The following is an 11,444-nucleotide window of genomic DNA, read 5'->3' as shown; positions in this document are numbered from 1 at the left end:
CTCGTGAGAGTCAGGGGAACTGCTTTCAGTGGTGGTGTTTACTGGTTCCTGTATTACACAGGCAATGGGGCCACAGCCTGCATTCATTTCACAATCCCCCAAATAACTGGAACTCACCATTTTTGAACTATAGGATTTACGATAATAAACATTGAGCCTGCAATGTGGTCAATTTTTTTTTGCAATGTGGGCAGGGAGTCATCCCATTCAGCACCTGTTAACCCTTCAAATCAAAACCATAACGGGTAGGGCGGTCATAGCAGGATAAGCAGCGGGAAAGCTTGCCAGATGGCAATATCAATGGCCTGCTGTGTGGTTTTAGCTGGTTAGACTCCAGGAGTACCCCAGTGCGCACTCTGTGGCCCCCAAGCCTTGGCTCTTGCCAATCTGCGCCTATTAGTTTCCAGGATTAGGTAAAGCAGGATGCGTCTCTCTAGGGAGAGAGTATGCATTTCTTTCCAACAATTTATGTCTGGAATTTCCGTGTATAGGTGGGTTGCATTGAGATCTCAGTTTGGTTTGGATACTCTTAAGCGTGGTGTTGGGTTTCCGTATGTGTCAGACACTCAGCTGACTAAAAAAATAAAAATTGGGGCAACGGTTCACAATGGTTTCATCAGCTAGTACTTACAAACACCAGCAGAAATCACGCGTTTAATTCTACCTTTAAATACAGAAAGAACCCTTATATTTGGTGTAGCACCTTGTCACACTGACAAAACTTCTCAAAGTGCTTCACTGCAGAGTGTGTGACTGTGTAACTATAGGTAAATGCATTACTCCATGCCCCAAAGCATCTTGATTTTTACAGATGTTGTGCTTACCAAAATGCAGAATGTTAATGCTGGTCGGGCTGGGCCATCGCTCCTGTTCACTATATTCTTAACATTATTGATCTGAACTTTTAGGAGTTGAGGAAGCAATCATAGAATCATAGAGTTATACAGCACAGAAGGAGGCCATTCGGCCCATCGTTTCTGTGCACTTGAAAAGAGCTATCCAATTTAATCCCACTCCCCCGACCTCTCTCTCTCTCCATAGCCCTGCAAACTTGTCCTCCGCAAATATCGAACTTGCTGAGGAGATCTAATTGGTGGCAAGGCAAATTGTAATGAGGACTGGTCAAAACTGCATCAGGGCATCGATAGGTGAGCAGGGTGGTTAGATCAGTGGCAGATGCAGTTCAATGCATCTGTGAACAAAATAATGTGAATTAGTACATTTTCGTAGTAAGAATGACTGGAAAAAAACAGACTAACATTTTAAAAAGTGAGATTATAAATGGAGCCGAGCGACCTTGGTGTCCGGGCACAGTGGCTATTGAAGGTGGGAGCGCATCAAACCATAAAAAGGCCAACAGGACTTAGAATAGGGTAAACAGTAATAGATTTATTTCCACTGGTGAGAATCATGAACAAGAGGGAACAAATTCAACATACTTGTAAAAAAAATTTAAAGGGAGGTTATTGGATTGGAATTGGATAGTTCTTGAAGAAGTAACATAAAGGATATGCAAGTGAGCAAGCAGAAGATTAGGATAATTTGAAGTAAAATACCAGCAGTGTTAATGGGCCATATTGCATGTTTCTATACAGACATTTTCCTGGATTACAGGTGCACAGCACTCTCAAGTCACATAAAAAACTGGTTATATATGGAATAAAGCTCCCTCTACATTGTCCTATCCAACACTCTTAGGCCATACACAGCACAAGTTAACTACAGAGTAAATCTTCCTCTACACTGAGCTATTCAGCACTCCCAGGTCTCATACAGCACAATTTAGACTGAAAGTAAAGTTCCCTCTACACTATTTCATTCAGCACTCCCAAATCAAGTACAACAATGATTAAATACAAAGTAAAACTCACTCACTCAACCTTCCTTGCACACTTGCTACAAAGAAATGTTTCCTCTTAAATACTGAGTGAAAGTGACAATGAACTTGCTTGCAAATTAGAGCTGTTTAAGTCACAATCCAAATCCACTAGGACCTAGGCAAAAACCAAACACAAAACTCAACTCACACAGGATTTTACAGAGAATAGATTAGGGAGATGCTCAGTCTGGACTGGATTCAATCCCAGGTTTCAGGATGTCTTAATTATGTAATTAAAGTTGATATAAAGTAATAGCCAAGAGTTGCATTAATGAACTGTGTAAATGTCCCAGTATAAGCGGCAGATAGACAGCTCTCCTAATCACCGCTGAAGTGAAGAAGGTGTTAATTGCTTATATATTGTGACAAACTGTACTGTGCAGAGAGCTTCTCAGTTACTTCAGTTTTAGAATGACCCAGAGTGTGTTTGAATGGATATAGATCTGATTAAGAAAGTTTCCAGGGAAAATTAACAATGCTGTTTTTGTTTGTAGGTCGGTTGGGTGTCTGACACATGCGAAAATCGACATTGTGCTTAAGAGTATATAAACACCACAGCCTTGCATGCCATCTACACATGGAAAGTGGAATGCATGAAATTCTCTTGGGTTTAACCTGTGCTGTTTAACCTACCATCTTACTCAAGAATATGTGTGGAGATGTGACAAGCGTGTATCCAGTCTTTGCAACATTGGCTTTTTAATATAGCAGTGAGCAATATAATCTGATCAGTATGTTTCTCTTGGATCCCTTAGCCAGGCAAGAAAATCTGAGTCCTGCAAATTGGGCTAACATAGAACCACTTAAAGAGTCCAATGGAAAATGCAAAGAATTCTGTAGATGTGGGAGCACTGCAGAAAGCTGACGATCTGAATGTACGTTTCTTGTGTTACACCGTGTGAGCAGTGCATTGTGCAAAGTTCGCAGAGCACTCTGCTGTTCTATTGCTCTGAGAACACGCAGCGGGATTAGAGGTGTTGCAGGTAGTGGCTGCCGACCGGGAATGAAGTACAGATGAATTCTGCACTAGGTCCGTGCCAGAGACTGTAAAATGTGACATTCACAAACAGGAGGTTGTGATCGGGGGCCAGGATTTTGCTTTTCGGCTGTTTCTTGGCCGAGAAAAGAACTGGAATTGTCGTCAAAAGGTCAGAAAGTAGAATGCTCTGCTTCAGAACTGAGGAAAACCAACTCTCAAATTGAGACTGATTCCCCGATTCTGCACAATCTTAAATTTCGAGACTGAAGGTCTTGCATTGCTCAGACTAAGGTAGAATTCCGGGCCAGAGATTTAACCTGAGATTATAAGCATCATTGTAAATGTGACGTGCCAATTATTTGCGGATTCTTTGATGTATTAATGGCACGTTGACACAGATGTAAGCAGCGATGAGCACATTACGTTGTGTTGGTCAGTGGCAGGTTGATAAGGTGCCAAACAAACGCCAGTGAACTAACAGTATCTAGTTAGGCTGAGCTTGACTATAATGATGTACATTATACTCCTCATTGACATGATCTCCAAACAATGGCAGTGAACTGCAGATTTGTGCTCCTTTTACAATGCCATCTTCAGCAGAGATGTGCCTCTTTCCATTCATCATTGAGTTGTTTCCTCACTGACACCCCTTCATCTGCATGTCATGAAACTACACGGGTGAAATTGAAGCCTGTGATGTGTAATTAACACATTGTTGAAAAGTGGTACCAGTCGATGTTCTCATTTATCAAGTGGTCTATAGATTTAACCCTGACTCCCACACAAAGGTTGGGCTGAAGCCAGTCATGCTGCCTTTTGGACTTCATGCTCACAGACATGACAATTGTGAATAGCTCCAAGGAGACCAGTCCTGCGCAGATCCCCAAAGGATGGAAAATTGACAAATCTAATGTCATTCATTGAAACCATTCATTGAACCACTGGTTCAAGACATGCAGCTGAGAAAGAGAGAGAACCTGTATGAAACTAAGGTCACCATAATAATCATTGCATTGGATACCGTTGGAACATCTGAAAGCACTTCACAGGGATCACTGTCAAGTTTAGTGACTGTTTTCAGTCATTTTACACACAAGGTCCCACAAACAGCTGTGAGATTGACCAACTTAACTGGAGGATTGTTGGCCAGCACACATTTTTCCCTTCTGTACTGTGTGTGTGTATATAGTGCCTTTCATGTAGTACAACATCACAAAGAGCTTCATAAGGATTGTGTGGAGACATGAGCAATATGGAAATTACGAGGTAATAATAATAATCCTTGCATTTGATATAGCACCTTATCCCATCGTCGAGCTCAAAGAGCTTCACAAGATATACTGTAAAGTGTAGACACTGTGTATTTGGCAGGTGAAGTTGGGAAAAGTATCATCTCCTGTCTTATGGAAGCTTATTGTATCTCAGTGTGAGACTTGTACCTTTGGCTTCTGTATAGTTCTGGTGTAATTGAAATGTCTCATGTGAATTTTCATAACCTCGTGCTGCAGGTGGCTGAATGATCCTGTTTGATACGTAATGATGTGTTGTGTCACCTGTGCTTGTCTCTCCTGCTCCCGTCTGTGATCATATTTCCTACACGCGTGATTTCTTGGACCTGAAATTAATGGTGTGAAGCAACGAGTTTCTTTCAGTTCCTCAAAGGTCCTGAGAAGAGCTGCTGAGGTCAAGGAGGGCTTCTAGATTATTTACAAGTTGAATGAAACCAAGATTGTATAACATGAGACCAGCCTGTCTCTCTGATTCTCTCTCCGTCTCTCTTCATTTCTCTCTTTCTGAATCTCTCTCTGTCCTTGTGTTCTCTATTTCTCTGACTTTCTGTTTCTTTTTTTGTCTAGCGGGCTGTCTCTCCCTCTCTTTCCTCACCCCTCCCTCACCTCTTGAACAATCAGACACTATAAGCCTTTTCTGCTTAAGAGTAAGCAGGGAATCATGGTTAGCGATTGGATTGCTGCATGTGTGTAATCTATCACCTCTTGCACCCTTGGGAAGCCAGCAGGATGATGAAAGCCGAGCTGTTGCTGTTATGTTCCTAGCTCATGTTCCAAAGCAGATGAATCTTTGTCCTTCAGGTTGAACAAACTGATCACATGTTCAATGGACAACAAATTGACTGATTCCTTCCAAGATGCCCCCCCTGGTCTCTGAAGGAGACAATAATAATCCTCGCATTTGATATAGGGTCTTATCACATCTTTGAGACCTCTCAAAGTGCTTCACGGAATATACTGTATACTTTGTGGGCGAAATGCGGCAGCCAATTGCACATAGCAGTGTCCCACAAACAGTCGTGGTTTGGGTGACCAAATTATTATTATTTATTTATATATATATTTTTAAGGAATTATTACCCCGGAAGAGTGATCCGCCAATCGAATAACAACTGGATTCCTACTTACTCACACAGAGGATACAGTTCAAGATCCTGATCCTCACCGTCAAAGCCCTCCATGGCCTTGCTCCCCTCTATCTCTGCAACCTCCTAACCCCCTAACAACCTACCCGCTGCCTCCGCTCAGCGGGCTCCAGTCTGCTTCACTTCCCCCGCCTCGCCCACCCCACCATTAACGGGTGGGCATTCAGCCACTCTGCCCCCATCCTCTGGAACTCCATCATGCCTCGCCCCCTCCCTTGCCTCCATCAAGACCCATCTTTGCAAGCGAGAGACCCGAGTTCAATTCCAGGCAGGGCGAAACCTTGGACAAGTTTCCTTACTCCACACAGAGCCTAATAATAATAATCCCTCCAAAACCAAAAACAATAATAAATTGGGTCATTTTCAATCTATGACTGTTTGTGGGACATTGCTGTGCGCAACTGGCTGCCGCATTCGCCCACAAATATACAGTCAATTCACTTTACAGTGTGTTCTGTGAAGCGCTTTGGGAGGTCCTCCCGACATGAAAAGCGCTATACCAAATGCAAGGATTATTATTATTATTATTATTATCTCAAAACCCTCCTCTTCAACCGTGCCTTCGATTACCCTGCTTCCCCCCCTGCGCTCCACACTCCCCGACCCCGATCCCCAGCTCGGGTCTGAAACACTGATTGTCCAGTGCCTTGGGACATCCTCCCGATGTGAAAGGATCTATACAAATGTAATTTTGTTGTTGTTGTTACTGTGATAAACAGGCATGTGGAGTAAGGAAACTTGTCCAACAATTTGCCCTGCCAGGAATTGAACCCAGGTCTCTCACTTGGGAGGTGAGTGCTTTAACCACTAAGCTACAGGACTCCACTTGGTACAAATGTTGAAGACAATGGTCATTTTCAGGATAATAGGCATCACTATCATGGCTGGCCGAACCATACTCTTGAACAGAACTCTTTGAATGACAGAGATTCCTCACTTCCTGCTCCTCTGGCAGTTCCTGGAAGCAGTGGGTAGATCACTGCATTCTGTTTCATGGGCATCTCCTCGTACTTGGCACATGTCTGCCCGAGTCTCTCATTGCCAGCTCATACCCTTCCTTCCTTCAACATCTCCTTCCAACCTCACTCATTGTAAGTATGGCTACAGCAGTCTTTCCATCCCATGGGTGATCAATGATTTTTGAGCTCTCTCCTGTTTCTACAGCTGACATCCAAAACAGTGTGTAAACTGCTTCTCGGAGCCATTGCTACAGTCTACTCATGTCTGTCCCAATAATGACAGGATGCAGATACGAACAAATGACCCATTGGGTTGTGGCAATTCAATGAGGAAGTCATTAATTTGGTGCAATAACCAAAAGACTAAAATTCAATGAGCGTGAGGAATTTGGGATGTTTATTAACATGCACCACATATATTTTGTCACTAAACAGCATGACTATCACAATATAGTGGCCACAGCAAATGGAATTTCACTCATCTCTGTCTTTCTCTCGCTCTCTGACTGGATGTGTGTTTGTGAATTTCTTCCATCTGTCTTTCTCTGACTCGAACTATATGTGTGTTTGTTTGTGACTCTATTTGTTTGGCTTTCAAGGACCGTCTCAAGACCTTCCTCTTTGACCGTGCCTACGGACTTCTTCCCCCTCCCCCTTGCCTCCAATCCCGAATCCAAACTCCAAATCCAAACTTGGATGCAAAGTCTCAACTGTCCAGTGTCTTGGGACGTCCTCCCAAGTGAAAGGCACTGTATGAATGCAATATGTTGTTGTCTTTTTTTCTGTCTCGGTGTCTCTTTTTCACTCTCTCCCTTTCTGTCTGTTTCTTATCCCACATCTCTGTCCCAATGTATTACCAGGTTTTTTTGGGGGGAGGAAGGGTTCAAATCACACAGTCCATGTTACCAGATCTCTTTCAGGAAGAGCAATCGCACGTGCAACTGTCTCCTCTTATTATTCCAGGGAGCATTCGTCACTTTCCCTTTAGAAAAAGGCAACAAATGCACTCTTGTATTAAATCAAATGTGAAAAGTTTAGATGTTCTGACAATTTCTCTCAGTTACATTGAGAGGAAAGAAAAAAAGTACCAATGGCTTAAGGGATGCTATGAATCTAATGCCATAGACAGGGCTCATATGTACATGTTCATTTGGCTGGATCTTCTGTTTGCCTCAAATGATTCCAGGAAGGATGTTCTGTAATAACCAACGCATAATTAAGGCAGTGAATCATAGAATTTTACAGCACAGAAGGAGGCCATTTGGCCCATCGTATCTGTGAGAAAAGCTATCCAAATCAATCCCATTCTCCCTCTTTCTCCCCATGGCCCTGCAAACGTGTCCTCCCCAAATAACGATCTACTTCTCTCTACAAAGTTGTTATCGAATCGGCTTCCATCACCGTTTCAGCCAATGCATTCCAGATGCGAACAACTCACAGTGTGAAAAAAATTTATCCTCACCTCCCCTGTTTCTTTTAACGACTATTTTAAATCTGTGTCTTCAAGTTACCGACTCACCCGCCAGTGGAAATAGTTTGCCCTTGTTCACCCTGTTGAATCCCCCCAGTGCATGGTCATTCAGGAGTACACACACCAATGCATAGTTGCTCAAGAGTACACATACAATTACATGGCTGCTCTGTAAAGTTCCTTCCAAGATCATACTGTTCCAGTGTTGTGGAGACCACACACTCTCAGGCTCTAGCTCATCCAATTGTAATCATGGGGTTTAAAAAAAATAGAAGTTGTCTAATTAACTGATAGTCCGACCTGCATTTGAAATCTCAATCTCATTACTTCTGTCCTCTGGTCTTCAATGGGCTAACCCTTTGCTAATTCTGGTTGTCACTACCTAGCCCTAGCAGTGTCCATCCGGATCCAGTCCATTGTATGGCGACGTGTAAGGACATCACTGCAGTGTAATCTGCCCACGATTGCATCCTGCACTAATTACAGCAACAAAGCCCTTTACAATAAAGGACAGATTCTGAAGGATTAAGGGGCTGAGAATGACTCCAAATCAATGGTTTACAAAGGTTCATTGATGGATTGAGCAGTGGATATGCAGTGTGTGTTGGAGCACTGAGCTGAGCATGAGTGAGCTCATCTGTTCAATCCTGTATCAATTAGTAGAGTAATCAACTGTGCACACAATACCAGACCTCAAGTACTACTAGCCGTGGTGCAGTGTGGCGTGTTCATGCAGCATTCTGGTGCTCTGCACTCATGTAATATTCTGGAACTATGTACTAGTGTAGCATCCCGGTGCTGTGTAATATATAACATTAACTCGTGAAGTATAGATAGTACATAGCTGTATGTTAGTGTTATGTACTGGTGTCGTATTCTTCTGCTGTATGTTAATGCTGGATGATGGTGTAGTATTAAATGGTTACCTGGCCTCCTTGCTCTTTATGAGATATTTTTGGGTCAGATTTAGCTGTTGGGTTCGCCTAGATAACAACATTCATTTCTAATTCATATCAATTCATAAAATGGTTCAGGGCATTTTTTCCAAAAAAACGTGACAAGCATTGAATAAACATGAGTTGTTGTTGAATTCGATTTGGGTCAGCCGAGCTCAATTAGTGACACTCTTGCCTCTGGCTAAAGAGGGTGTGGGTTCAAGCTCTATGTCGGGATTTGAGCTCGTAATCTTGACTGCACACATGCACGCAACACAGACAAAATATAACGGGGTGTCTAAAAACGGGAGAGAAATGTATTTAGAGGTTTGGGTGGTGGAATGGGGGAGATGGAGAGGAAGTTAACCTGGGAGATGACTTGATGGACTTTATCTACTCTCTGTCTCAGGTCCACTCTGTTTCCTGACTTTCAACAGGAACTCCCAGAAAATTATATTTTAAGCAACAAAATAATTTGGTCTCTCACTCAATCCACTACTGTGTGTGGGAAACTGGTATGCACAATCGGCTGCTGCATTTCGCCCACAAAATACACAGTCACTCCACTTTACAATATACTCTGTGATGTGTCGTGAGACATCTCAACAATGTGATAAAGCACAATATCAAATGCAATGGATTATTATTACTATTATCCACATACCCCAGTGTCAGTGGCTTGGTTAGCATCGCGCCTCTGAGTTGGAAGGGGAGTCTAGTACAATGCAGAGAAACGTATAGAAAGAGACAGAACATTAGAGAATCAGATTCACAGATTACATTTTTGTCAATTTTCAACCCCGTAATTTTTCTCCCATTTTTGACACCAATTAGAGAAAAAAATCCAGGTTTTGTTTTGTGTTGGATGAAAAGCAACCTTGCTGGTCTTTGTACATTAAACACTCTTCTCCAGATCAAGGAGCATTAGTATTCCATTCATGCAGTTGGGAAGCCTGGGCTTGAAGTGTCAATCTGATGTAACTGGCCTTTGCTATTAACCTTGGCCTGGTTACCTCAGAGCTATCCTCAGAGCTGCTCATCTGTCACTGGTCTGGCTGTGAGCTCACTCTGCCTTACACTGCCCTTAGAGTGGGGCAGTGCAATAGCAACACTGGATGATTGCATTGAAAGTCTTTCTGTTAAAATGTCTTTTGTCAAAGAAGCTTTTCTCAACCCCTGATCTTCCAACGTGGGCAGTTTCCAACCCTTTCCACAACCCCTGCCACTCCCCCACTCCTACATACACAAGCTTTTTACTCCTTCACCCTCCCCAACAACTATGTGTGCACACATTCACACAATGAGATTACCCACATTCAGTCTGGTGGGTGTTTTTTCTCTCCCAAGCCCTCACCTCAGGGACAAGGGGAAATCTGAGCTCCACTACTGTCATCCCCATTAATCACAAAACCCAGTTGGTGAGACTGAATAATACCCACATCCTACATCAGCATCCTCTGAGAGGGAACCCAATACTTCAGCTTGTTTAACAGCGACCCTCCAGATCTGTGGCTATCGTTCAAAGTACAACAGTTGTTAAAATACAGCAACTCTGATCTACACCAGTTCAATATTCAGCACAAACTAAACACACACGTAAAGAGTTAAAGGCCATGTTTACTCCAACGAAAGCTGAATGATTTTTCGTTAGGAGGCACAAGCTTTATTAACTCGTACCTGTATAAATCAATGCTGCATCAAATCAACCTGCTGCAGAACGCCCAGAATATTATCTCCCTTGCTTTTCGCACTTAATTGGCTCCTAAATGGGCTAATATATTATTGAATCACATGGAGAACGGAAGAAGCCATCGAACAACAAATTAAGAGCAGGAGAAGGTGGGTGGCAGTTTGGCTCAGTCAGGAAGAGTTTCAGAAGGCTGTGGGTCAGAACTTCAGCACAAAATTTAGTCCGACACTACAGCCCAGTTATGGGAAGACTGCATTGTCAGCGGATCTATCCTTTGGTTGAGACATTAAATGACAGCACCATCTGCCTGCTCAGGTGGACATTAAAGATCCTCTTGAAAAAGAGAAAGGAGTCACTCCAAGTGTCCTCGCAAGCAATCCTCTAGGATTGTTCGTGGAAACTTCATGCTTGTTTGTGGAAACTTCCTGTTGTGTTTGTCTACAAATACACGCATTGTGATGTGTGACTGAGCTTGGGATCACACGCCGTGCTCTGATTACTAAACGTGCCCTTCTGAAAACAATTCCCTCTGTGTGACGGCAGCCTACATCATCCCCAGTGTTCGCTGTGCGGAGCCCATTGTAATAGAGAGAAGTGCAACCATCTTGGGATCCCAGAAGGTTTGGCTGATGAATGAAGAGGCAGTAATTTGTCACCAAGATTTGACAAGACAGACCAGATCTCACCCGTGCCTCTGGGTAACAAATTATACTCAAACTGACAGATACGACTGGGCTCAGATTTCTGCTGTGCTGGGTCCAGTCCTGCTCCCATCAACTCTGCTACATTTCAGAGTTAGTACCCTGGGGTCAATTTAGCATCAATTATTAAAGGATTTTTAAAATTATAAAATCCATTATGAAATAGTTCAGTGACCCTGTTACTATATCTGGAATGAGGGGTGATTGGTAACTGGAATGGATCAGCAACAGCAATAACAACTGGCATTTATATAGCGCCTATCACGCAGGATAGCGTCCCAGAGTAGATCGTATACATCACTCCAGCTGGAGAGTGATGTGTGTACAGTATTCTGGCTATTGTTGTATTGCAGTTGGAAGTGGCTTTCCTGTGCCTCACAATTTGCTTAATTGAGA

At 43.0% G+C, this 11,444-nt stretch overlaps 1 non-coding gene across 1 annotated transcript; it reads right to left on the bottom strand.

Annotated features, from left to right (window-relative positions):
- Positions 1-6,042: 6,042 nt before the first annotated feature.
- trnag-ccc lies at positions 6,043-6,114 on the bottom strand. The gene has a single exon. It is a non-coding gene; the product is annotated as a tRNA-Gly (tRNA).
- Positions 6,115-11,444: the final 5,330 nt, after the last annotated feature.

This window comes from Callorhinchus milii, unplaced genomic scaffold (assembly GCF_018977255.1).
Source record: "Callorhinchus milii isolate IMCB2004 unplaced genomic scaffold, IMCB_Cmil_1.0 Scaffold22, whole genome shotgun sequence".
Lineage (NCBI taxonomy): Eukaryota > Metazoa > Chordata > Chondrichthyes > Chimaeriformes > Callorhinchidae > Callorhinchus > Callorhinchus milii.
The sequence above is the reverse complement of the archived record's forward strand: the minus strand, read 5'-3'. Positions and strand labels throughout refer to the sequence as shown.